Below are 27628 nucleotides of genomic sequence, written 5' to 3'. Positions count from 1 at the left end.
GAGTTACGAATGGCCAGCCCCCCATACAAAGCACCACAATTAGTAGCAAATACAAGTGTGATGAGATGTCCCTGATCCATCGCATGACCGTCTAGAAGCCAGTCTGAATACTGAAGATAGTGTTCATCCACTCTTTCCGGCAGGATGGAGTCCTTGGTGTTGCAGGCCCAGGGAGCATTTTTGATGAAGGATACTAAGAAGTTAATAAGGATCCTCTGGAAATGTACGATGTGGCAAAAATTACTTTAAAATTAGTTTCCAGTAACATTATGCAGTGACGTCTTAAAACATGGGCTCACATGGCCCTTGTGCGGGGCAAACCTGGCGCAGATCTGTGCGTAAATGGGGCAAGAAGGACCATTGGAAACATGTCTTTCAATAGAATGTCATAGCATTTTCAGTGGAAGTGATTTAAAATACACATAGAAAATGTTTGGTGTGAAATATACATTCTACTCTAACAATTGTTAGGTAAACCAAAGCTCTGTGTTTTCACAGGTGGGAGCTGTGAACTGATGTACACCATTTCACATGGAGTTGTGAACTGATAAACACCATGTCACAGTTCATAAAGGATTGTTAAACTGTTTTGTCCTGTAAAAACCATAGTTAGATAAAAAGAGAAATTCCGAGTTCAACCGCCTGTAATTGTATAATATTGATGGTGATTTCCCCTCAAAACCAACTTTGGTAATGGGAATCACTAAATACAATTATTCCTTCCTGAGTGCTAGGAAGCACATCATGTGCTCTAGTGTGCTGCCCACAGGAAATGCACAGATTAACTTTTCCATAGAGAGATCTGTATATTTTCCATACTGGATCATCTGAAATAGATGCACATCTGCTGCTATGTGAATCTATGTGAATCAGAGCCATATTATCATAATCTTGCATGTCAAACTTCATATAACCATGTCACTCTTGACTGCACTGCTATTACAAACATATATTGAATCAATAACTTTAATCAATTAAACAACTACAGTCAGTTTTAAGAGACATGAGCAAAGGAATTCCCTTTACTCTTATTATTGTCTACATAGTAATGCTACAGTATCCTTTCTAATGCCCTTCATTTGTGAAATGACTTTGGGAAAATTGTGTTTTCAAGCATACACACTAGATGACTTTTTAAAAAAGCGTTTTCATCTTTCACGACTACTATGAACTTTCCATTTGAAATAGTCTGGAAAGATCACATGTCCTGCTGCAAAAAGCAGAACGCCTGCAAATACTCATCTGCAGATTCGGATTATAACAAAAAATGTTTTGATGCAAATAGTGGCAAAAGCAAAGCATACAATTTCTATATATAGACACAATGGGGCTAAATGTTTTGATAATTCTGGGCATTGCATGCATTGGACCGCCACGTTAACACGTATGTGCTAGTGGGTCCCATGCATGCAATTTCACACCTTTACAACATTCAGTGCAAAAGGAAAGTGTACATTTAGGTGAAATCACATTTGCTGATTCATCTGGTTTGTAAAACCTGTTAATGACACCTAGAAATTATGCTTTGAAAATGACCCATTGAAACCACTTACATTTGCTAATTTGAAGCAGGCTTCGTAGGAATTTATTAGTTTTACACAGGTATGAAAATGTAATGCAGGCCTAAAAATGTGAATAGTGGTTTTTACACTTAAATCATCTCTGCGTGGCTCTAATGTCCTAACTTTTGCACACAAGTAGGTTCTTAACGAAACCGAATGGGGTATCCCGTGATTATGTCACTGTGAAAATGACCGCCAGGTGGCGACAATTCCCTAGAAGTGCACCCTCCAGACAATCAAACAATTTCTCCAAATATTCTATGATTGGATGTAATAATTAAGCAATATGACCCTAGCGGCGGGGGCATTACCGACTCAGGTAATGCCCCGGGGCCCATAGTTATAGGCCCGAGCGAAGTGACCGGGGCACTAAAAGCATTTTTTTCTGTCCCGAAAAGCCGCTGTGTTTCGGGACAGAAAAAAAAAAAAATCAGACCAGGAAAATGGCCGCCGGGAAAGGGACAATGGGAGTCCATTTTCTCTTTCCATGGCGGCCTTCGGGAGCGGACGCGCTGGGAACACAAGTGTTCCCAGCTCGTCCGCTCCCGAAAAAAAAGAAGCAGAAGGTAAGTGGGGTTGGGAGGGTGAGAGGGAGGGGAAAGGGGGAGAAATAAATAAATAAATAAATAAAATAAAAATGTACCTTTGTCCATGCCAGGGGACGATGGAAGCCTCCAGCTGTGTGGAGGCGCGGAGTCTCCACACTGCTGGAGGCTGCCATCGTCCCCCACCAGGGACGTAGTAGCAAGAAGGTAAGTGGGGTGGGGTAGGGAGGAGGGAGGGAAGGGAAAAAAGAAAAAAAAAAGCTTACCCGAGCCCCCAGCGGGGGGCCGAGGCAGCCTCTCAGCCGTGGGGAGGCTCGGAGCAGGGATGGCCCCGCTTTGAGCCTCCTCATTGGCTGAGGGGCTGCCACGCCCCTCCGCCGAGGACAAGGCAGCTGGAGTTCAGGCCGAGAATGGAAGGATTCTCGGCCGGGTAAGGACCCGGCGAGAGCCAATCAAAATGCGTGTTGCATTCTGCTTGACTTTCGCTGGGTATTAATATATAATCCTACCCCTCCTAGAATATTTGAGAAAGAATTTTATGGGTCAGGAGAAAAAAGTCGTCTACCTGGACATTATCACATGGAACCACAGAATAGCAGGCACTCTGGAAGACTCTGAGCAATATTATTACTTGTGCATGAAAGCGCAGGCCCATACCAAGCTTGCATGAATACATATACTAGTTAAAAGCACTGGCATATATTTAGTGACCACTGATTCTTTCTAAGGTTCAAGGAAGTTTGCTTCTGTTTTATCTTCATTGACATGCACATGTTTCACGCCATGCTGTCACTGCAACAGACGATTTGTGGTGAGGTCAGGTGCACTCCACCATGTTTGCAACACAGATGTGCACCCTGTCCTTTGTGAATAATCATGCTCTTTATTAAGTCAATGGACAAGGAAAATATATGATCAGAATTAATGAATCAATCCATTTTTATCTTCCTCTGACTTCTTCAACATTCTTGGCCATTGCAGGTCACTAGAAAAAAATGCAATATATGTGAATTTCATAGGAGGTCATGGCTAGTGGGTCTGCCTATTCTTCACCCTGCACTGCCATCTGTGCAAGCAAAAACCCTGTTGTCTCTTGTTTTACCCTTGTTGTCACATCACTGTCACTACTGTTTCTTGACCACTCTTTCATACCATAATAGGTTTTGTCTCAACCAGATAGTATGGGATTTATTTCCAAATGTTTACTAATTTCCCCATGAATTTAAATTGTTTGCTGTTACTCCTGAAATATATTTTATCTTTATTAATCTCATGGAAACCTCTAATTCTAAAACTATTGCCTTACTGTAAAATGCATGAACTGTGACTCAGCTCGTATTACTCTTGGAAGGTAAACCACGATCAACCTTTCAGAATTGTGGTTGCTTCTCTCAGAATACAATACTTCAAATGAGTGGTGCAGTGCCAGGAATACACCAACATTGTTAAGGAAAGACACCTTTTGATCCCTGCAAAAGCATGGAGTAATAGAGAGAGTAGAGTAAGCCGACTAGCTGCCTCCTTTTGCGGTTGTACAGACACCCAATGGTAAATTGAGATTGTGTAATGATCTCAGTGCATTGATCTCAGAGCACTTAACAAATTCACCATCCTATATAGACATCATCTACTTAACATCACAGAATTGTTGAGTACTATTGAGAACTATTTTTTCCACTCTGGGTCTCAGGTCATCATCTCACCATGTTAGATTACTTTCTCAATCCAGGGTGTTAGCAATGTTTCTAACACCAGAGGGGTTGTTTCATCCGTGAAGATGCCTTTTTGATTAATATCACTGACAACTGAATTACTAAGGATTATGTATAAAGAGGAGGAGGGTGCCATTTGTTTCCAAGATGAAGATTAATATATATATATATATATATATATATACATATATATATATATATATATATATATATATATAGGAAGAATGATGTAGAACCTGTGATGAGGGTTTGTAGGCACGTTTGGTGCAAAAAGATGGAACAATGGAATATATCATTGAATTTGCTTTGAGAGCATTAAGAGATGTGGAAAAAAATACCACACAATAAAAAGGTTTTGTCATCCTATTTGCTCTGGTAAAGTTTCACCCCTTTTTATCAGGCAACAGGCTTGAAATATGCTTGAAACACAAACCATTGAAAGAAATAATGACAACAAAAGGATTGGGAAATGTATCATTGCGGATCAGGAAATGGGTGACCAGCTAAGCACAATACACATGGTATATGGAACATGATCCAGGAACAAAAACAGATCTGCAGACTGTCTCTCTAGGCCTACTCACAATCAGTAAGAGAATAAAAAAGCAAAAGAGGAAGCACATATTCTCAATATAGAACAAGCAAAAGATTGCTTCCTAAGAAGAGGGGGAAACAGCAATGCGGAAGGTCATTGCACTTAGCAACATAAAATCTACTTCTGAGATAGTATTTGAGCAAAAACAGTGATATAGAGTCAAACTGTGAGGCATTTTGGAGGGCCAAAGATAAATTAGAAATAGAATGAGGCTTTGTCATAAGAGGGGATCAAATCATTTATCCGGAAGGTGTATGAACCAGAATCATTCAACTGAGACAGGTCTTTTTGTGTCCTGCATTTGATGTACAAGTGGAGAGAATTGTAAGAATTTGCTGCAAGCGAGAACAGTGAGAAATCATACACCACTCAAACTAATACCATAATGGTCACAACCATACTCTGCATACCAATGGGGAGAGTGATGTTTTTAAATGGTGGGACCTATAGAAGGCCAAACAAAGCAGTCATATCAAATGGTACTTATAAGTATGTCAACAACAATGGTGCAAGTGTGGTTTGCCCAAAATATTTGCAAAAAGGATGTAAAATGACATTACTGGAAGGGAGGGATATTTCACAGTAATTAATATGACCATGGTATCCAATTAATCTCTGAGGAGACATAAACATATCTTTAAAGCAATGGTATAGAGCACCAAACTTGTTCTGTTTATCATCCTTAGACCAAATATGCAGTTGAAATATTTAATTATATAATAAATTAAAGCATACAAAGTACCATAACCTTAGGTGAACACTGGGAATAAGCTCTCAACGAAAGCAAAGCACAGTTGTGTGCAGTTGGGAGAAGGCATGTTATCCAGGTGTGTAAGGACTTACTGCCGCAAACAGTCTGCCTTTGTGATTGTGTCACCTGTGCACATTCACAAAACACTGGCTGCCCCTGCGCAAGCAAACACGAGCCCCCTGCAGTTGTGTGCATTTAGGTGCTCAAAGAATTGGATTATAAACCGGTGTGATCTTCAGACTGCAGTAAGACATTTCTACATTTGTTTGAGTAACAGTGAGGAGAAAATGTCAATTACAACTTAAAATGCCAGCATACTGCAGTGACAGATCTAAGTGTCACTCTTCCCTCCACCCTTAATAACCACATTATCACTATCAAAACAAGTACTCGGGTGCAGTGCGCGCCCCTGGTGAGGAGATAGTGGGTTGTCTCAAATTAATGAAGATCACTTCCGGTGAACAAAAGACGTGTGCACTATTGCTAAGATCTGCCCCACAGCACCTCTGCAGAACTGTGCGTTGCAAGTCTGAAACACAAAAGGAGGGTGGTTTCGGCCCTACACCTGAAACAATATTGGCATGGGAAATGAAACTAATCAGGAGGAATGTGGCCAGGGTGATCTCTTGACCACTCAGAGACCATTTATCATGCATCATGACAGCGAAGGTTCAGGCAAAAATGATAACAACATACTTTTAACTGATTTATCAAATTCACCTGTTCTAAGCATATTGTTAACAGGGGATCAACCCCTCAAGACAAGTCCTAAAATACTGGCCCCGTCCACACAGTGAGTTTTACACCTAGTCCCAAAAGCCCTGCAGTTGCCAAGGAGTTGCCTTAGAATCAGTTAACTTAAACTGTAACCAGTTATTGAAAGATAGTCACAGACCATGTTCTGAGGCTCACCATAACGTTAAGGCAAGCAATCCTGAGCATGAAGTATCCCTCAACAATGAGGTCTTAGAAGTGGAAATTCTGGTAAGCCCAATTTGTAACCTCATCAATGTCTTAAACAAAAATGATGTAGTATGTTCAACACCTGCAATCATTATAGACATACATCATCAGAAGGTCTCACAAACCATCCCATTAAGGAAATGCCATAAAAGAAAAAAGAATCTGAGAAGAAGCAAATATCAGGCGGTCGTGAGAAATGATAAATAAAAAAGAAAAAACAACACAAAAATGAACAACAGAGGTTTTTATCAAAACATGCTGCAGGATGGCATACCTAACACACAAACAGACATAATGTATGTTCACAGTAATTATGCTGAGGTTTTGGAATCAAGTATAAAGGCAGATGACAAAGAAAAATATGGAAAAATCTAAGAAGAAAATTCATATGTTCCAAAACAAAGACCTAGGATCGATGTGGGGCCGGCCTGTAGGCAAACAAATGACTTAGGAAATAGCAAATCCAACAATTGACAACAGCATCATCTCAATCTTGGATTCTGTGTCTAGCCCCAAGGCTATCAAGGATTGTTGCACACACAGGGAAGGCAACATACGCAGATAAATGTTGTGCATTAAAGTTGGATAGAATAACACTGCTTTAACAAACAGTCACACAAGGAGCCTGAAAATATAGACTTGGGGGACTAGTTAGTTTGGTATATGGATGATATTTCTGATGAAAATAACATACTGATGAACAGAGCGTGAATTTTATAAATGTTTGTCCTGTACAGATATATATATATATATATAGCATTTTTATTGCCAGCATACAGCAGGTAGCATTTTGCCAGCATATAGCATTTTTGCTAGCATACAAAGTATAGAAATGTTATTGCCAGCATACAGTAGGTAGCATTTTGCCAGTATATAGCATATTTGCTAGCATACAAAGTACACAGCCAGGCCCAGTTTGAAACTGCAGGCATTCAGAGAACACATACAAAAAAACAGTGTACTGCCAGTTAAAGTAAAGAGGCTATGTTTCATGTGTGAAAACTGCATTAGAATACATCTGATTAACCTTGTACTAACATTACTAAAATACTAATTCTAACTTATCTAACATTAAAATGCAGTATTCTATGCACAATGAAATACAATATATGTTTTGGGCACTGTTTAAAAGTCAATTCTTTTTTTTCATGAAGAAATGCACACTGGCGTTTTTTTCAGCTTCTTGTGGAGAGCAGATGCAGGAAGCAAAATGAAACAGTTACTATAATCATGAAGCTTTCATTGTTTTGAAAATGAAGGCTGGAACAGGGCACATTCTTTTTACTATGATTGGTAGAAAAATGTAGACAGACAAGCCACGTCAATAAAGTGACGGGTAAAAGTTTTCCTAAGAAGAAGTTAGAAGAGAGGAGTTAGTTTGTGCTGGGTTCAGGAGACAGGAAGACAGAGTTTTCATAGGGTCGAGCGCTGACTTTGGGATCTAATCATTTGGCGCTCCCCCACACAGAGTAGTTTTGCGCTGGGTCTGCATCTGCGAACACAGCGAGGTTGTGCAGGGACTTCAAAGAATTACCGGCCTTGGTAAGATAAGTGCTAAGTGAGGACCAGATAAAATGCTGTATGTGTGACTAAGATTTATTGCAGTGCAGGGAAGTTAGGACAATTACATGTTTATTTCTCTCTCCATATTCAAAGTGTGGGAACATTAATCCATGTTTACAAAATACCTGCTTGTTCTGTTTGTTCTTTTATATTGCAGATGATGCTGTAAATAACACATGGTAATATCTGGTGACTTGTAAATGAGATGCAATACAAAAAGCATATATAAAACAATTGGGATTTTTGTGTCATTCATGCCTCTGTGAATTATTTACATAAGCGAAGTACAGAGGGGAGGTTCATATCAGTGCAGTAGTGCATTTACCAATTTACCACTGTAACTAAAATAGCAAACAAGAGAAAGTTAGTAATAAACAGCTACAAAGTAGAGGGTTGTGTGCTTTGTGATGAGTGAGCCCTTCCTTGCATGCTGATGGGAAGTTGTCTAATCTGATGGATAGATTACTGGATATACATAAGCCAGTAATGCCTAATGACACATATATTACTAGTTATACATAAGCCAGTAACACCAGCCAAAAACTGTAGGTGGTGCTATGAATAAAATCATTGGGTTCTACTAGATGTGCTAAGCCTGGGGTTCTCTACAGACAACTAGAAGGTATTCTAATAGAAAGGAAGGTTTGTTTTATGATGGGGTTATAGTATAAAAAGAAACCATGCTCACCACTATACCACGGGAATAAAATACCACAAAATAAGATACCACTAAAATTACCACCAATACAAGTTAACATGGTATGGTCACTAAAATAGTGTGATACCAGACCCATTCTAAATGTAAGACTAATTTACCACTAAATTACCGCCAATATCTTTACGGTAAGAAAATACCGCCAAATCCCGAATTTACCCCAATAAAACAAAATCTCCTACAAATAATGGTGCGTTGGCCGGGAAAGTGGCTGTAGAGCACCTACTGGGTGTGGCAAGTGTGTCTAACACTACCATACATGCATTAAAGGGAACCCACTTTATGAGAACATTGTAACACTGGAAGTGAATCTCAGAATTTCTCAAATGGAGGCCACATTCCCAGAGTTAGTGCAATATCTGTAGGCAAAATTATATGCACATAGAACATGGTCATCAAATAACGCCAGAGTGGCATGTCCACATCTATGGGAAAGTGCAAAAAAAACCATTGCACTACATTTTTGCAGAAAGTAGCATAATTCAGGTCTGTCTTCTGAGATTGTTAAATGCTGCTGATAAACATGCAGAGAAAGATTGTCTGATACGGCTATGTGCCAAAATATGGTTCATTTTAAATAGGTCCCTACCGATGCAAGACAATGATGCCAAGCTAATTAGCAGACTAATAGTTGAATTAGATGGAGCTAGTGAACAGGAGGAAAAGCTAAGAGCAGAACTGGAGGTATGTGAAAAGGACATGCAGTCAAAGTGTAAATATCTTTATACTCAATTGTCCCAAAGAAAGAAAGAGTTTAAGGATAGTGAGCAAGAATTAAAACATTTGAAAGGATTGGTAGATCATATTAGACAAGATAAAGACAAGGTTATTATGGAGATGCAAATTTTACAAAAAGAACATTTCGAGAAAGAAGAAGAGCTTCAGAATGTTGAAGAAGAGATAGTTAAAATGTTTCCAGAGAGACAACAAATTTAATGAATGCCAAATGCAAATGAGTGATATGCAAAATGTGATTAATAAGATGGGTGAGGAAAACAATGACTTGCTTAAGGAGGTAAATCGACTCCTTAAAAAGTACAAGGATTTAGAACAGCAGATATGCACTTTCAGGTCCCAGGATAAGCGTCAGGGCACCACATTCAATGGGATTGAGGTAAATTCCATCTCTACATGGGGAGATAGTGCCCCAGTGGTTGTGCCGGTATCTGAGCTTGGTTACAGCACCTTTGGGGGGTTTGACACACCCATTGGGGGTCGCCACCAATCCCATACACCTGAGAAAAGGGTTGAGCCACAAAGTAGTGCAATCCCAAGCATAGCAAGCATAGCACCAAGTAGCCCTATCAAAATAATGAAATCAATCAAGGCCTTGATCAAACCATTCAAAAAGTGCTGAATAGAGGACCACTTTGAAGCGTTGCACAATATATTTAAAGCCCTCCAGATAATAGCTCCCACAGCCAGTATCATTAGAGGATTAAATGAACAGCAGAACATGACATGGGCAGAGTTTGAAAAAGAGATTAGACGTCATTTTTCTCCATTCCAGTCATTACAGGAGGCAAAGAAAGTTGCATACACGATTACAGCTGGGCCAAAAACATCCCCTCGTCAATTTTTGCAAGACTTAAAGACAGCTTTTTCTCATTTTCATGTATCTTTTGATCCCAATTCCAGTGAGTTTAAGACTGCATATTTCTATGGATTGCAGAAAGAAATTATATTACAGTTAGTCCGCAGATTTGATCGTGAGAAGTCCCTTGAGTGGATTGTGCACCAAAGTACAAAACTATATGAAGTGCTATACTGTCAGGGTAGAGAGAGTGATAAAATGAAAGATACCAGATCAAAATCTAAAGAATCCTCGGCAACGGTAATGGAGATCAGGTCAGCTAAAATGTCACTTGAGTCCGCTCAATGTCCAGGCAAAAATAATGTAACACCTGAACAAAGGGGTACTCCACAGAGATTGTCGCCATCTGCACCGATGTTTCAGTCACATGATCCTGGTAATACCGAGAGCTACATTAGCCCTAGGTACTTAGGAGACAGGCCCCGGGCAGGATATCGGCCTGATATGTCAGGTATGAACAATAATCAGAGACTAAATCAAGACCAAAGAAGTAATAGTCCCTAGCAGACCTTGGGGACACAGAGCAGATTTGACCCCAACACCATGATATATGGTAATCAGGATAGACCCCGGTATGTGGATCGATTTACTGAGAATGAGAATCAACATAGGGGACAATACTCCCAAAATGAGAGACAGGACATGAGGCAGAGTATGAATTATGCTCCATGTCAATACAATCAATCACCGCCGCCAGGGGATTACAACCAAAGGATAGGTACACCTCCACATGAATCAAGAGTTCAGAAACAACTCCAATAGAAATCATTCTCCTGAGAGATATCAGAATAGATTTAACCAGGGGAGAATGACCAATATCGGCATAGGCCGCAGAGAGAAGATTGTAGAGAGATGGAAAGATTCCAGTGTCTCGAGGCCCAAGTGAAAATGTTGGCTGAACAAGTAGGAAAGCTCTGTACGGCCCAAAAACAGTCATCAAAGGATGGGGCAGAAGGCCATAGTAGTGACCGGGTGGCTTCTGATAATAAGTGACTAAGGGCCTCATTATAACTTTAGCGGAACAGGTTAACAGGCTCTGCTAATGGTGGTGGACCCTTTAAACCGTCCCGCAAAATTACAGCTCCTCTCGCGGGACCCGATAAGGACACCTGGTAAAACCAGTCAGTAAAACCAGGCGTTGTTACCGGGTCCCACGAGGGGAAGAGGGAGCTAACAATAGGCCGGTCGTAATCGGCCCGTTGTTAGCTCCCTCTCCCATTCACATTGAGCCCTATTGGGGCTCAGATGGGAATGGGGAAGGTCCGGGCCTGGGTTCCTAGAGGGAGGAATTACCGGGCCCTCCAAACTCGGAATGGCCCGGCAATTCCTCATTCTGGGAACCCGGAAAAGGAGCCCGGTTTGTCGGCAGCCATGGAACTAATAGCTCCATGGTTGCCGCCAAACTCGTAATGAGGCCCTAAATATTCATGACAACTGCAATGATAAAAATATCTGGTTTTGTATAATGACTCTGTGCTGTTTAATGATTTAAAAACAAAAATACCTGCAAATGAACATGAGGCAGAAATTGCAAATACATCTAAAAAGAAGTTTGGTTTAACCTGGAGTTAAATCAAACGTTGAAAATTTGCACAAATGAAAAAGGAAAACGAGAAAAACATGAAATTCCAAAACAACAAAGAGACAGATTTAAGAAAGACAACTCATACATGGGTAATACAATTGGTCAGGGAGTACGTGTGGGTGTTAGAACGCTCTCCCTAGACAATCAAGACGCTAATACAATACAGGCAGGAAGAATAAGTACTCAAAAGGAGGGTACAGAGCAGTCACCTGAAGAGTTCTTTGAGCCACAGATTTTTGAAGAAATTAAAAAGACTGGTATCATGCCAAATACCCACAAATGCCCAGAATTAGAAAATGACAAATTATCAGTTGATGTTTGTACGCATATTCAGTTGGAGGAATGTAGTGTGAACTCAGATGATCCCCGGATGGAAGGGCGAACAGTGGCCACACTCCAAAGGACCTCTGAATATGGGGAGATGAATAAGGTTTCTCAAATGGAAATGGGCAGAAAAGAGGGAAAAATGTCCTTTCATTTACAGATGTGCTTAGCCAAAAGTGAGAAAGGTCTGAGAAAAGTGAATCCTGAAATCAGTAAGAATTCACACTTTTTGTGTGTGTTAGAGGAAGTTGAAGACAGATATTATGCTCCCATTACTGTTTTAGAGAAATGCAATACATTTGCGATGATTGACACCGGTGCACAGGCCACAATTATGTCCAAAGAATTGGTAAAAAGTATCAATGAAGGGAGATCTATACAGAATCAAATCACAGTGAAGCAGAGTGAAAGCCCAGTACATAACTTTAACAGTGAGGAGGTGCCTATCGTGGGTGTTACCAAGGTTGACATAAAGATAGGAAAGCACAGAATGAAGCAGGAAGTATTGATCACATCTATTTGTGAAATTCCATTTTTGATGGGGACAGATTGCCTGAAAAGATTGTCTCCTCTCATAGATGGGGTAAATGGGGTACTGTGGTCTTTAACCACAAACCATTAAGCCCTAAGAAAATAAAGTCACAAAACATCAGTATAAATGAATGCCATACTGTTGCCAAATCAAATGATGCAGTGGAGCTGTACCTCCAGAATAGCTGTGTACCCAGTGTCACTGTCATTTTGATGTGGCAGTAAAAAAGAAAAACAATCTGTGCATATGTATTTGGATCCTAGGAAGAAATGGCAAACTGAAATAGATGAACACACATTGTGCTTCTATTTAAAAGAGAAGAAATGCAAACGGAACACTATTCCTAAAGCAGACACAGAAAAACACATCACCACCCATGCTGAAATACACATGGAAGATGAGCAGCCATGGATTCACATTGGTATAAATGGCCTTTCTAAAATGATAAAAGCCACTTTGGCGTTTGCACAGGAAAGGAGTTTTATTAAAGTTTAGAATTAAAAACCAATATGTCTCTGGTTTGGAAAATCCAGATTTTGAAAATCGAATTGGAGGAAGGTGCATACTAAAGATTAACAATGGACAAAAAAACATCTACAACAATGTGTGGATAGTGAGTGGAACACAACATGATTTTTATATGGGCAATGACATCATGCACAGAATGTACATGGTGTTAGATTTCCTTAACCAAAAAATATGGTCCCGTCTAGGCGGGCCTGCGCCTGAATTTGAAGATAAAAGAAAGGCTTATTATTGTGCACAATTGGTACCATATGCAATTGAATTACAGGTGAAGAAGGATATTACTATCCCTGCATTCACCAAGCAGTTTGCTATAACCCTAAAGTGCAAAAATTGACAGCAAATGAAAGATCCTGATGCGTTTGTGTGCTTGAATGAATCCATGAAACAGCAAGGCCTGGATTATGAATATACCCCATTGGTAGATGTTGGGGGGGGGGGTCTGTCAAAATTATGGTGAATAATAAAGGATGTCAGGATATCCATTTAGAAGAGAATTCCTTATTAGGAATGGCCATAAAAAAATCACATTATACTGCAGATTTCAATAACATGGTGATTGGAAATATCCCTGAGAGATATGAAGATGCACAGGGTGTGTTGCCAGAGTATCTGGAGTCTCAGCCCAAAGGGATCTGTATAACCCTATGATTCCAATGAGACAGTGTGCTATCAGCAAGAGAATTGTATAGTATTTGACTGAAATGAAAATGAAACAGAAAATCAGCACATTAAAATGGAAGCTGATATGCCAAAATATTTAAAAGTGGCATCTCTGCAGAGAGATACAGCCACAGAGTTAGAAGAGAGCAAAGAATTTCCTCCACTGGAGGAGTTCCCAGAATTTTCAAAAATGGTAGAAGAGCAGATTCTGTTAGCAGATGCATATAATAGAGAAGAGGATAAAAATGAGTTGAGAAAAATATTTATGGAATTTAAAGAAGTATTTGCCAAAGATGCATATGATTGCGTCCTAATTTACATGTTGCCACATTACCAGAAGGGTGTGGTAGAAATCCAGTATTTGTGCACCAATATCGATTGCCATTGGCATGCTTAGAGTCTTAGAACTTGGAATCTAGGGGAATTATCAGACCCATTCATAGTACCTCCAGCACTCCTATGTTGGGTGTGTTGAAGCCAAACAGCCAATGGCGTCTTTGTGCAGACCTAAGGGAATTAAATAAAAGAGTGCCAGTGTCCAGATGGCCGCTGCCATTCATAGATCATGGCCTTGCTCAAGTGCATGGGTCAAAGGTGTTTACCACATTAGAACTTACATCTGTATATTGGTGTGTGCCACTGCAGAGGACATTCAGAATTTATTTTCATTTTCATTTGATAAAACACAATACGCGTGGACTGGAACACCATTTGGGTATGTCAATAGTGGGAGCGAATTTGGCATATTTTTGAGAAAGGCTATGTCAGATGCAGCAGAAAGAGGAACTATAGTTTATGTAGATGATGTCCTGATAAAAAATGAAAACTTGAAAAGTAATTTTGATGAAATTAGACATGTAATTGACCAATTGCAAAAGGTGGGTGCCAAAGTATCTTTACAGAAAGCCCAATTGTACAAGAAAAAGGTGACTTTCCTAGGCCATGAGGTAACTGAACATGGGCTAAATCCACAAAGGAAAAAGGTGGAGGCCATACAGAAACTGAAAGATCCTAGAAATGTGAAAGGTTTAAAAAGTTTATTAGGAATGACAGGATATAACAGGAAATGTATTGAAAATGATGCTGAAATTATTCAACCATTGACTTGACTATTGCAGTCGAATACACCTTGGAAATGGGGAAAGGAGCAATCTGAGGCAGTTGCTAAATTGAAGGAATGCCTCTTAAAGGCACCATGCTTAGCGTATCCCATAAAAAAACTGAGATTTCTTTATAGAAATAGGTTTCACTGAACATTTTATGTCAGCAGTGTTATCTCAAAAGCATGATTTGAACCACAAAACTATTGCTTATGCAAATATGACATTTTCTCAAGTTGAAATTAAATTCAGTGAATGTGAAAAGGCTCTTTTGACCACTGTGTTGGCGATGTAATATTTTCACCCAATTGTTCAGGGGTAGAAAGTAATCATTGAGACAAATCATCAACCATTGCAGTTTTTACATAGTAAAATAATTAGATCAGGCAATCTAGCACAGTCCAGCATGACTTCATGGACATTGGCATTGCAAGGCTTTCGTGTAGAAGTGAGGTATGGCCAGAATATAAAGAGCCCAGTTTCTCAAGGATTAGCTGATTGACCCAGTAGATTTGGCATTGGATGTATTCGAAAAGAAAAGAAATTGAAGATATAAGTATTTTGAGGTTTCCTAAAAATTCTATCCTAGCCATTTTATCGTAGATAAAAAAGCAGACCTAATCCAGAAATGGATGGCCGAAACAATAGACAGCATCTTCCCAGAAACAACTCTTCATCCCATCACAAATTAAAGCAGTGGCAAGATGGTTTAAACCCCAGCTCAATACAATTAAAAAAACAAACCAGAAACTTGAACTAGAATGAAGGAAAAACTATGACCATTCTAAAAGAATAAACTATCATAAACAAATCCAATCATAAAAAGGAAACTCTCCTAGCCAATAAGAAATACTATGACAACCGAGTCACAGAAGCCACCACCACCCAGAAAGAACTATTCAACATCGTAACTGAGATGACAAATCCACCTGATGCAATAACACACTGATACCTTCACAAAAACTATGGGATGATCTTGTAGACAACTTTAAAAATAGAATCACTGACATACCTTGTATCAAACAAAGCAGACCAACCAAGCAGATTGTGCACCATGCCTTACCTAACCTGGAACCCCAGAACAAGCTGCAAAACTTCACCCAAATATCAGGAGAGAAATTCCTCAAGATGGCGAAACAAAGCAACAAAGCACGCTCCCCAATGGACCCCTGACCACCTAGCATCTATAAATCAATCCTTACACAGGGCACACCATTGGAAACCTATTCAACCAAGCACTCACAATGGGGAAAGTACCGCAGGCTTCCAAATCTGTGTACATCAAATCGCTCCTTAAAGATACAATGGGCAATGTGGAAGACCTCTCTAACTACAGACCAATATCAAACATTCCCTGTCAGGCAAAACTACTAGAGACCTTTGTCTATGAACATACACTGGAACAGGTAGAAAACCACCAATTATTGGACCAGGCACAAGTCGGCTTCTGACCTCTGAGAGGTACAGAAGCAACACTTCTCTGTATTTGGGATGACGTAAAGACCAACGCAGATTCCAACACAAACTTGGCATGCATACCACTCAACCTCTCTGCAGCATTCGATAAAGTCAGCCACAACATCTTCATCAAGAGACTGGAAGAAATCGGGATCATCGACACAGAGCTGCTCTGGATTAAATCTTTCTTAAAGAACAGAAACTGTATGAATAAACTATTAATATATGCGCTGTGGGACACCACCTGTGGAGTACCACAAGGAACCTTCCTATCCCACTCCTCTTCAAAATCTTCATGACTCCACTAATCAACGTCATCAAAAGACACAGCTTCATCTGCTACAAGTACACAATGACACCCAAATCATCTGCAAAATCGAAGTTGTAAAAGAGGAGAACGCAATACTATTATAATGTCTCAAAGAACTCTATGAATGGATGAACACAAACTGCCTCAAAGTCAACACAGGCAAGATGGAGATCATGATTATATCCAAAAACCAAGGAAGCAACCAATACATCCAATGGCTCACAGAAGTAGGAACAACACCCACACCATACAGAATTGTCAAAAACCCTGGAATCCTAATAGACAACGAGCTAACCCTAGAACCACAAGTAAACTCGATAATCATCGAATGCTTTGTCTACCTGCACATGATCAATAAGATTCAACCACCATTCTTCTGCTTCACACACAAAACACTGGCCATAATCTCCGTCATCATGTCCAGGAAAGATGCCAACATTTTATACCTCTGAATGCTGGATTATCTACTGAAGAAACTGCAAAGTATACAGAAGGCAGCTGCCAGATTCTCCTCAACCTCTCATGAAGGGACCACATCACTCCAGCGCTAAAGATGCTACATTGGCTGCCAGTCAAAAAACAAATTACATTCAAAACAATGTGCATAACACACAAATCAATCCAAGGCGATGGAGCAGAATTCATACAAAAGAAAATGTCCATATACTAGCCAACAAGGATACTCAGATCCAGCGATGACATCCACCTGGATCCTAAACCATACATGACGAAAAAACTTGATGGATCAGCATTCGCTTGCCTAGCCGCTAAACTTTGGAACTCCCACCCGAGAGAAAGAGGAACCATGAAGGACCATATAAAATTCAGAAAACTCTAAAAAACCTGGCTTTTCAACCAAAAACTGGAATGAGCAACACCCACACCCCACGGAATGAGCACACAAATGTCAAAATGGGGCACTACGCCAGACCACAACTAAGTGCAGGGAAGTAGAGAGACCGCCAAATGGGAGTGAGACCCAGGTGCACCGGTTCCCATAGAGGGCCCCACTGGAAACAAAAGAGAAAGATAAGACCAACCTAAGTTGAACCACAGACAATGGACATTAGAATTAAAGAGGAAAGAGTGGTGACTGAACAGATAAACCAGAGGGCCCAGGGAGCTCAAGGGCCCCAGGTTGATGGTGGCTGCCCATGAGGATGTGAAAGGGGACAAAGCGATGTACTCATCCATTGTCTGGACGGTGGGGGGTGGAGGAGGCATTACCACTACATAGCCCTGCTAACAACCCACAACTCTGCACAGAAAATAGGAGCAAGACCCCTAACATACCACAATGCATGACACTGGCACGGATAAAGTACCACCACTGACCAACCCCACTAAAATGCTCATCCCTCTGCTTACACATCTCAAACTCTAAACTAAACACAACCATACCTCTACAGCACAACACACCACATGCACTTCACTACTCTGCAACAATGAAACAAACCACACATAGCCTTGCATAACAGCACATGACAACTACCGACCAAATATGCACACCTACACTCAGTGAACAATGAAAACCCCACTGAAGCTGCCAACAGTGCTCACTTACACATGTTTTCCCTCTCAGCCCTACTTACTTACCCCCCCACACTTACCTTCTTGCTTTTCAGATCCACCAGAGCGTCTACGGACCTCTCAGCGGGTGTTAGTGTATGGCATAAATATCCTTTAACATAACATAACATATCTATAAAGGGAAGGATGCTCTTATCCGATGCAGAATAAAGATGGGAAGATGCATCTGTCATGGAATGCCAGCTCTTTAGTACTTCTTAGGTAACAACAGACCAAAACAACCTCAAAGTCTAGTCTTAAGTTGAATGCGGTTGTGCCGATCGATGTAAAATTCAAATATAATGATAATGTACTGAGCTTACTTGCATATATGAGGTGCTCAAAAGTTATTGCATACAAGATTATGACTTTAGCCATACCTTTTGGGGAAAAAATAAAACACCATTTTCAGTGCAGGAAACAGCATTGTATAGAAATAAGAAATCAAATACATAGATATTTAAGCAGTATATGTATACACACAATGGTGATCAACAATAGGAATTCAATAGCAATGTAACAACGAGAGCAGTATACACATAATATGGCAGAAATCAAATAAAATGTAAATTGAAACGCTTCTGTAATACAAACACGGATTAAGATGATACTAAAGACAAGTTACAGTTTTTCTGGAATATTGATTGATTGATTGATTGATGGTTTATTTATATAGCACCTATACACAATGTGTTTCAAAGCGCTTCGAGGCAGGGAGGAGACATGGGAGAATACAGTGACATTCTTTCGAGTCCTTGATACATTAATAATGTGGAAAATAACTATCTTAATCAGGCTGACAATATTTCAGATAGTGCAAGTGCAAGGACAAAGATGAGGACGGGAGAGGGGTGTAAGGGAGAATGAGCGAGACAAGGGGCTACATTACTATGCCTGACGACAATTGATGTAGTGCCGGAATTTAACAAGATGAGGATGGGCTGGCAGGGGGGTTGGAGTAAGGGAGAAGGACTAGAACAAAACAAGCGACTAACGTACTAGGCCTGATGACGTTTCAGATAGTGCTGGAGGGGGAATGAGAGGGGGCGACAAAGAGGGAAGGAGGGGAGAGACAAAACAAGCTGGTATCACACAGGTCATGAAGACAAATGATAAAGTAAGCGCTATTGAACAATGAAAGGAGGGGAGGAGGTGAGGGCGAGAGAGTGAGACAGACAAGCGTCTACATTACTATGCCTGACAGCAATTGTGGTAGTGCCGGAATTTAACAAGAGGAGGGGTAGAGAGGGATGGAGAAGGAGAAGAAAAAAGCAAGCGAATAACACACCAGGCCTGATGACATTTCAGAATAGTGCTGTGTGGTTGAGGTAGGAGAAAGAACAAAAGGGGGGAGACAAACAGGTAGCTATCATACAGGTCAGGTGACATGTCTGAAAGCAAAGTGCTAGGGTACAGTGACAGGGCGGTGGGCACACCACACCATCACAGGGAACCCAATGAGGGTGAGGGGCAAACAAAAGCCATCAAGGGGGACCAGATGGGGGGCATGCTTACCGTCAAGGGGTCCAAAATTCCTTCAGCTATCCCTCAGCAAATACCTCCCATCTCAAGCTCTACGCTCCTCTACCTCTAACTCCCTCAGGGTCAGTCATTTTTCAAAGAAACAAGCTTGGGGCAGATCTCTGTCTTCGGCTGGGCCTCCCTCTGGAACAGCCTCCCTGACTCTCTAAAACTTGAGGAGATCCATCTCTGTTTCTGGAAGCACCTCAAGACCTTCCTCTTTTCTTCTGCCTCTGCTCCCCCTCTCACACTGCCTCCAGGCCACGCCTTGTACTAGGGTCTGTATCTGTACCCATACAGCCCTCCCTTTTTCTTCCTGCACTTATCAGACCTACCCTGTCTGTTGCCTTAAACCTAGCACTTGCCAATTGCTGGCTGCACTACCACTGTTTGTTGCCTTTATCATCATTTATTTATTTATTTAGTATTATTTATCTGTTTCTCCTTTGCTTCGCACTTTCCACTCCTCACCCCTTCCATGCACTATTCCCCTCCCCCTCTCCCATGCACTTGCGCGTTCTCAATGTCACTGGGCCTAGTAAGATCGTTGTTTTGTTCTCCCGTTCCCCTCCCTTGCCTTGTCATGCTCTGAAAGACTTGTGTACGAGCGCGATAGAAATAAAATATCAATATCAAGGGGGACAAGAGGGGGAGGGGGACACACATACCATCAAGAGGGACCAGAGAGGGGCGAGGTGCATACACACAGTCACAGGGGACCCGATGAGGGTGGAGGCATACGGGGGACAAGAGGGTGGGTGGGAGCCACAGATACCATCGAGGTGGACCAGAGGGAAGGAGGGGGGCACAAATACAATCGTGGTGGACCAGAGGGGGGCATACACACCATTGCAGGGAACCAGAGTGGGTGGAGGGGGCAACACAAACCATCACAGGCAACCAGAGGTGGTGGGCGGGGGACACACAATCATCTCTGGGGACCGGGGTGGGGTGGGTGGGTGTCACACAAACCATTACAGGGAACCAGAGAGGGTGTGAGGGGGCAACACACACCGTCATGAGGGACCAGAGGGGGAGAGGGCGCACACACCATCATGGGGCAAAAGCGGAGGCCTGGGGGCACAAACACCCACCATCATGGGGCAAAAGCAGGGGGGCAGGAGGCACACAACCTTCAAGGGTCAACAGCGGGGGTGTGGGGGCACACATACCATGAAGGGGCAATAGCAGGAGGTGGTGGGCACATACACCATCATGAGGGACCAGAGGGGGGAGGTGGGGGGCAAACACACCATCACAGGGGAACAGCAGGGGGGCACACAAACCATCATGTGGCAAACAGCAGGCAGTGGGGGGATCATACGCCATCAACACACAACAGTGGGGGGCACACACACCATCATGGTACAACAGAAGTAGTTGGGGACACACACCATCACGGTGCAAACATTGGTGGTTTGGGGCACACACACCATCACAGGGCAACAGCAGGTGGTGGGGGCACACGCTCCATCACAGGGCAACAGCAGGGGTGGTGGGGTCACACACACCATTGTGGTGCAACAGTAGGGGGGTGGGGGCACACACACCATCACGGGGCAACAGCGGTGGTGGGGAGCACACACACCATCATGCAGCAACAGCAGGGGGGTGGCAGAGGCATACCTGTAGCGGACAGGGAGCAGACAGTGGCCTTACGAGTTGGCCTTTGAATAAGGGGGCCGGCTAAAGCCTGCCAGTCCCCTATTGGCCAGAATAAGCAGAACAGTGTCCAATGGGATTACGTGCAGGGGACATGTAGGAAGACACTTCAGGCCTCTGCAGTAGAATAAAGACGGCGGACATCTTGGAAAATGCTGCGATTCAGGCAAACGGGCCAGATACACAGTCAAACAGATCTTCAGTACGTTGCAAGGGCATTGGGACATCAGTGAAGGAAAATCCAAGGGTGTATGGTATAAAAGTGCACAGTTTTGCAATTTTCAAATAAAAGTACATCCTTTTTTTTTCTTCTTTTCGAGTGATCGGAAAAGTTCAAATTAAATTAGGCTTCTTTGCTGAATAATCCTACCTCATACAGGAGAGGAAGGAAGGCCTGCATGACCTCCAGGCATGCAGAAGAATTGGCCAGATGGTTATAAAGCATCCTCGTGCTCCAGTGCCAGGAAGGAACAAGAACAATGGAGCATGAGGCTCTGGCTGTGGCCTTTGAATGAGGGGCCAGCTAAAGCCTGCTGGTCCCCTATTGGACAGTATAGACAGAACAGTGGCCAATGGGATTGCGTGCAGGGGACATGTAGGAAGTCACTTCAGGCAGTGGTGGGAACATGCACCATCACTGCACAACAGTGGGGGGCACACACACCATCATGGTGCAACAGAAGTGGTTGGGGACACACACCATCACGGTGCAAACATTGGTGGTTTGGGGCACACACACCATCACAGGGCAACAGCAGGTGGTGAGGGTCACAAAAAGATCTTCAGTACATTGCAAGGGCATTAGGACATCAGTGAAGGAAAATCCCAGACGGCATGGTATAAAAGTGCACACTTTTGCAATTTTCAAATAATAAAAGTATATATTTTTTTTCTTCTTTTCGAGTGTTCGGAAAAGTGCAAATTAGATCAGGCTTGTTTGCTGAATAATCCCACCTCATACAGGAGAGGAAAGAAGGCCAGCATGACCTCCAGGCATGCAGTAGAATCGGCCAGATGGAGATAAAGCATCCTCGTGCTCCGGTGCCAGGAATATGATTCTTCTCCAGATAATGATCGATGGAGTGCATAATTCATTCCTTTCAGAATTTCTTAGGGGTTTAAATGTAGAGAGTGCTACCTAATAGGGAATGAGCCAACCTTGCATGGCCCTTTCACAGGCTGCTAGTGCAGGAATGTTGCTCATGTGCGCAGGCATTCGGTTCAAAGTTTGAAGTGCAAGTGTAGTGAAGACCCTGCCCTTTCAGTCATATGAAATATAGCAGCACTACAAGGATTATGTGCAACAAGGCCCTAAGTGTCCTACTGGGAAAGTGTCCCTTTGTTATGTCCTCTCAGAAATGTGGTTCTGATGTATGTATAAAGTTCAGGTAAAGCAACGGAAACATTAAACGTCAATCCATGTCCCAATGAGAGCCACTTGAATGCTAGTAGTGTGTGATCTATATGGCCCCAATGGTCTCAATAATAACCCTACTGCTGCATTCGGCACTCTCTGGAGTCTCTCAGTTCGGAAGGCAGGGGCGCCAAAGTACAGTCTGATTAAACTCTTCTCAATGGAATGATAGCAGCAATGGACTCAAATGTTTGTGCACAGGCTAGTGGGAAATTTTTCTCGGAAGTTTGAGGTGGATAAATGTGCTCTTAGCCACCAGTGTAGTCTGGGGCTATAAGGGATCGTTGTGGACAATGATAGCCCCTACAATCTTGACTTGTGTTAAAGTTGAAAGGCAAAGGATTGGTTTCTAATGTCAGGATAGAATAGCATTGTAAGCTCAGGGTTGCCAGTGACAAATATTTCTTAGGTGTTTAACCCATCTTTTGTCTATTAAGTAGTGTATTTTCCATTATGTTTGTATTTGGGAATGTTAGAGTTATTTTAGTGTTGTTGAAGTAAGTATGGCATGAAAGGTTGAGTGTTCTCATACAGGAAGGAAGAGGGGAAATATTTTGATTTAAGAGATCAAGGATTAGTGACGGACTCTAAACACGAATTCACTGAAAGCTATTGGCATTTTATATTGAGGAAGGATGTGATCTGCTCTAGGGATAGGTCCCTGAGGCCTAGGTCCCATCTAAGAATAGAATGATGAACTAGATTAAAGGCAGGTGGTAGACCAAGAAGGATAAGGACTGCTGCATTGTCTTGATCTCCACTACTTTTCATATGATCCCAAATTGATCGAAGGGCAGATGCAGAGGTAGGACTGGACCTGAAACCTGCTTGGGCAGTGCCAAGTAGTTGCTTCCCTTCAGTGAACTAGATAAGTTGATGCTATGATGCTATATCAATTAGTTTAGCTAAGGATAAGCAGTTGGATATGGCCCTGAAATTGTTTGGATGTGTGATGTCTAATCCAGCTGTGTTAAAAGTGATTTGCTGAAAGCTTCTTTGAACTCATCTGGTACCTAACCGACTGAAACAGATTAATTGATAGCAAGTATCACTGTCTGTGCTGTAAGAGGGGAACTAAAGTAGATCTTTGAAGCAAAAAAGGGGTTACGTGGGTCATCGAGAGACCCAGTTCATTACATTTTCAGAACGTGAGTGTTGAATTCCTTTCCGTATATGGCAAAGAAAATGTAATCACTCAATAGGTATTGAGATAATTGGTGTCCTTGGAGGACTCGTAGGTGACATATTTATTGAGGAGCATCAGCTTAGTTATGAGTCTACCTACTTTGCTAGGTTTTAATGGGTTAAGAAAAGAAGTCCAGCCAGCACTTTGATAAGAATGATTAATGATTTTGTGAAGACATAGTGGGGGTAATAACAACATTGGCTGTAGCCGTGCCTGTAAAACAGGCAAGGCTTCTGTCGGTATTCATGTTTTCGGGGCGCCCAGAAATGGGCAATTACCGGGTCATTCCGGACTTGCCGGGCCCGGTATTTGCCCATTCCTGGGTGCTGGAAAAAATTCTTCCCCATTCCCATTTGAGACCGATAGGGCTCAATGGGAATGGGGAAGCCGGATGTACAGGCACCGTCATCAACAGTGCCTGTGCATCAGAATTGCTCTGCTCACGGGTGCCGTACAGCCACCAGGCCAGCCCTGGCAGCTGCAATGGCACCCGCAAGCAGAACTCGTAGTTTGCCGGTCCGGGAACTACGGTACCAGCATGCTTACCGGTACCATAGTTCCCAGACCGGCAACCTTATAATGTGGCCCAGTATCTGTTTTCAATAAGTCCAATGGCACCTGGTTGCAGATTGAGGCATGCAATTTGATAAAATTGTGAAGACACTTATGATAAGAATGGTTATTTTTTCTGAATTGTCAATAATTTGATATGGTATAGTTTGCGGGCAAACACTGAAAGTATTTTCCCCAAAAAATACTTTCACTCATTGGAGTATACAATGTTACGATACGTTTCTATTCCCTCGTTCTCTAGACTATATTTTCCAGCTGGCAAATAATTGCATTTGTTTTAATATATTAATTCACCACAGACTAGATGGCTCACTGATACTAGTGTATTGCTACTTAGTTTAGTATAATATTTATAACGTGCCACAGGCTGATAGGCAAAAAGTAACTTAGACTGTTACTTTCAGAGGCAGGTAAAGCCGGTAGTTAGTGGTTTATTAATAATATAATTCTATATAGCTAATAATAAACTACCGGTATATAGTGAACTTAGTTGATCTGACTGACATCTGATAGACAACAAGATAGATATTTCAGCTGTCTTTGAAGCCACAAAGAAATCTCTGGTGGACTATGAGCAATATTGGCTGATTGATGGAATTTGTGCAGTGAAAAACGGGGATTTGTGCGCCATTCTGCCAGCAAATCCCCATTTGTTAAACAGGGATCTGCGGGCAGAATGGCGCACAAATCCCCGTTTTACATCGGACAAATTCCATGAATCAGACCCATAATGTTTTGTGGTGTATGCCCTGCGCACCATTGGATAAAATGTCCAACCCCTGTACTCGCCCCATCGATCATCATCACATGTTGTGGGTGTTATGGAGAATTCTCATAAATGTGCTAATTTCCCTTGCCTTTTGAGACCCCCAGCAACTTTGCTGGATTTCTAGGACTTTAATTTTTACCTGGAAAGAGTGTGAGCATTTTTTCCCACTCTTTCATGTATGTTGATGTGTGTTTTACTTTTGTGTTCTTTGGATATGGAGTTTTAGACAACTCCATAGGCATCGTCTTGTTCTTGTGTGTCACACAGCACCCTCAGTGCAGTGGCACAGGGATGTCTTTTTGGCTTCCCAAGGTTTAAATACCTTCTCTGGGACTGACTACTATCTTGCAGTGAATGTCAAGTTAAATTGACTTTGCTAGTCTTTTTAAATTGCTAGACACAGCACACACTGCCTTACAGCAGAGTGCTGGAGAGAATACCTAGTATTCCCTATGCCTAGAAAATTCATGCAGCCCTCAAAAGCTACCCTTTCCTTTCAGAATGGCTGGTGGCAGTGGTATTACCATGATTTCCCAGACTGCATACCGTTTAAACGCTCCAGTAGCTGAAGATGGCATCTGACCCCCCTCTGTAAAAACAGGTTCTCATTGACTTTTTTCGCCATTTCTTTCTGGAAAGGTCCTTCTAGTGTTTGTCTCTGCGCACCATACCAGGTTTGGTCCCCTTGTTTGTTTGCCTTTGGGGGGCTTCTGTACTGAAGCCCCGCTCTGGCGCCTGAGTGACTGGGGTGGACAGGATGTGAGTGAGGTGCCCGAAACTCCCTGTGCTTAGTCTCCTAGGAGACCTGAATTCACTCTGACATGATTGGCCGGCTGAATATCCGGCAAGGACAGCCACCCTGCTGGGTGAGTGACAGCTAGGCTGGAATGAATGGAAGAAAACAGTTTAAAAGCAGGTCTCTGGGACTTGGAAGGCAGAGGCGACCACTGGAACGAAAGAACCGAAGACGAGCTGAAGCAAGAGGACTGCTGCAACTCCTGGACCGTTGGTTTACCCGGTGAAGCCCTGCAGCAGGACTGAATTGCCTGAAACTCCCTCGACAGAGAAGCCCTTCAAGGACGACTTCTTCCCTTGAGCTGGTGGGAACAACCAACTCACAAGCCGCCTGGAAACCTTCTCCATACTGGTCGAATTTTCTTCAGAGTGCTGTTGAAAATCGGATAGCCAGGGAGAAGGATACCAGATTGTGTTTGCTTTGCCAAGCTTTTGGATCCGTCCCTGAGCAGTGCATGAACCTCCCAACATCCTCACTCTTGTCCCCACGATTGAGGCTCAGGAACAGCGAGATCTGCAGGAACTGCCAGGAACAACTGCCTCAGCTACAGCTTTTCTTCATTCAAAAGGTACTGTGCAAATGCAGTAGAGAAATCCTCTATGCCGCAGTGAAAGTTTGTGAAACTTTCCCAACTTTGGAGTCTTGTTCGCTCCTAAACCGACCTACAACTCTTTTTTGTGCAAACTACTTCTAAGAACATTGGCAAACACTTAACCGTTTACTACCAGAACTGTGCTCTCCAATCCAAGATACTGATCCATTGCCTTTGGCCCAGGCCTATTGAATTGAACTGCCTATTGTAGTGAACTGAAACTATTTGCCCTGTCTATGAAAGTAATTGTGATTGATTCCTATAACCTTTGTCTTTCTACCCCTTTTGAAAGTTATTGAAGTGCCATTTTGCTCCCACTTCAGGGGAGCCCAGCTTTTTCAGAAACATGTTGGTTTGGTATTGTAGTGTATTATAGTGTGATATTGAGTGGCTTATTACTAGTGGAATGTTTTCTAACTAACCGTGTAAATAAATTAATATTGTTTTACCTAGAAACCTTGAGTAAGTGTTTGTTTGAACCATTGTGATTGCAAGTCCCTTGTGTAACACCTTGTACTGCTCACATCCCTCTTGAAATAAGCCTGGCTGCTCAGCCCTGATACCACACAGCTGTGTAGTACAGACTTATACCAAAGGTGAGATTGTGCTTACACCTGTATTCTTAATTGGGTGTAGTGTTCCCAAAGGGCACTGCATGTAATTCTGCCTAACAGTGGGCAGAGGGTCATGTGGAAACTATATCAAGCATATATGTGGGTAATATTAATAACAGTAATAAAAATAATAATAATAAAACATGTAATAGCTGGCATAACAAGTCAATAATCCATTGCCGTGATGTCACAGCAGGAGAATACAGCATTCAGAAAGGGAATTTGTTGCTAATGACTTCCCATGGAGGCCATGCTCATCAGTGCTTCTGTCTATTGCTGTCTGAGAGAATTGCACAGCTATCCTTCTCTATTTAATTAGGCTGAGTGTTGCTGTGTTGTGGTAAGTAGGGCCAGCAAAGAGCTCCAGGTATTAATATCACTGGTTTGTCACACAAAAGATCCAGTTTATAATGCATGAATGATTAATCTCAATGA

General features: G+C 42.1%; 1 protein-coding gene across 3 annotated transcripts in view; it reads left to right on the top strand.

Moving 5' to 3' along the window:
- The window catches only part of MYO16 (myosin XVI), a 3167675-nt gene that overhangs the window by 866377 nt on the left and 2273670 nt on the right, over positions 1–27628 (top strand). The window lies entirely within an intron of this gene.

The sequence above is a fragment of the Ambystoma mexicanum genome, chromosome 7p (genome assembly GCF_040938575.1).
Source record: "Ambystoma mexicanum isolate Mex_15411 chromosome 7p, UKY_AmexF1_1, whole genome shotgun sequence".
NCBI classification, from domain to species: Eukaryota; Metazoa; Chordata; class Amphibia; order Caudata; family Ambystomatidae; genus Ambystoma; species Ambystoma mexicanum.
Note: the sequence above shows the minus strand (reverse complement) of the source record. Positions and strands in the feature narration are given on the sequence as shown.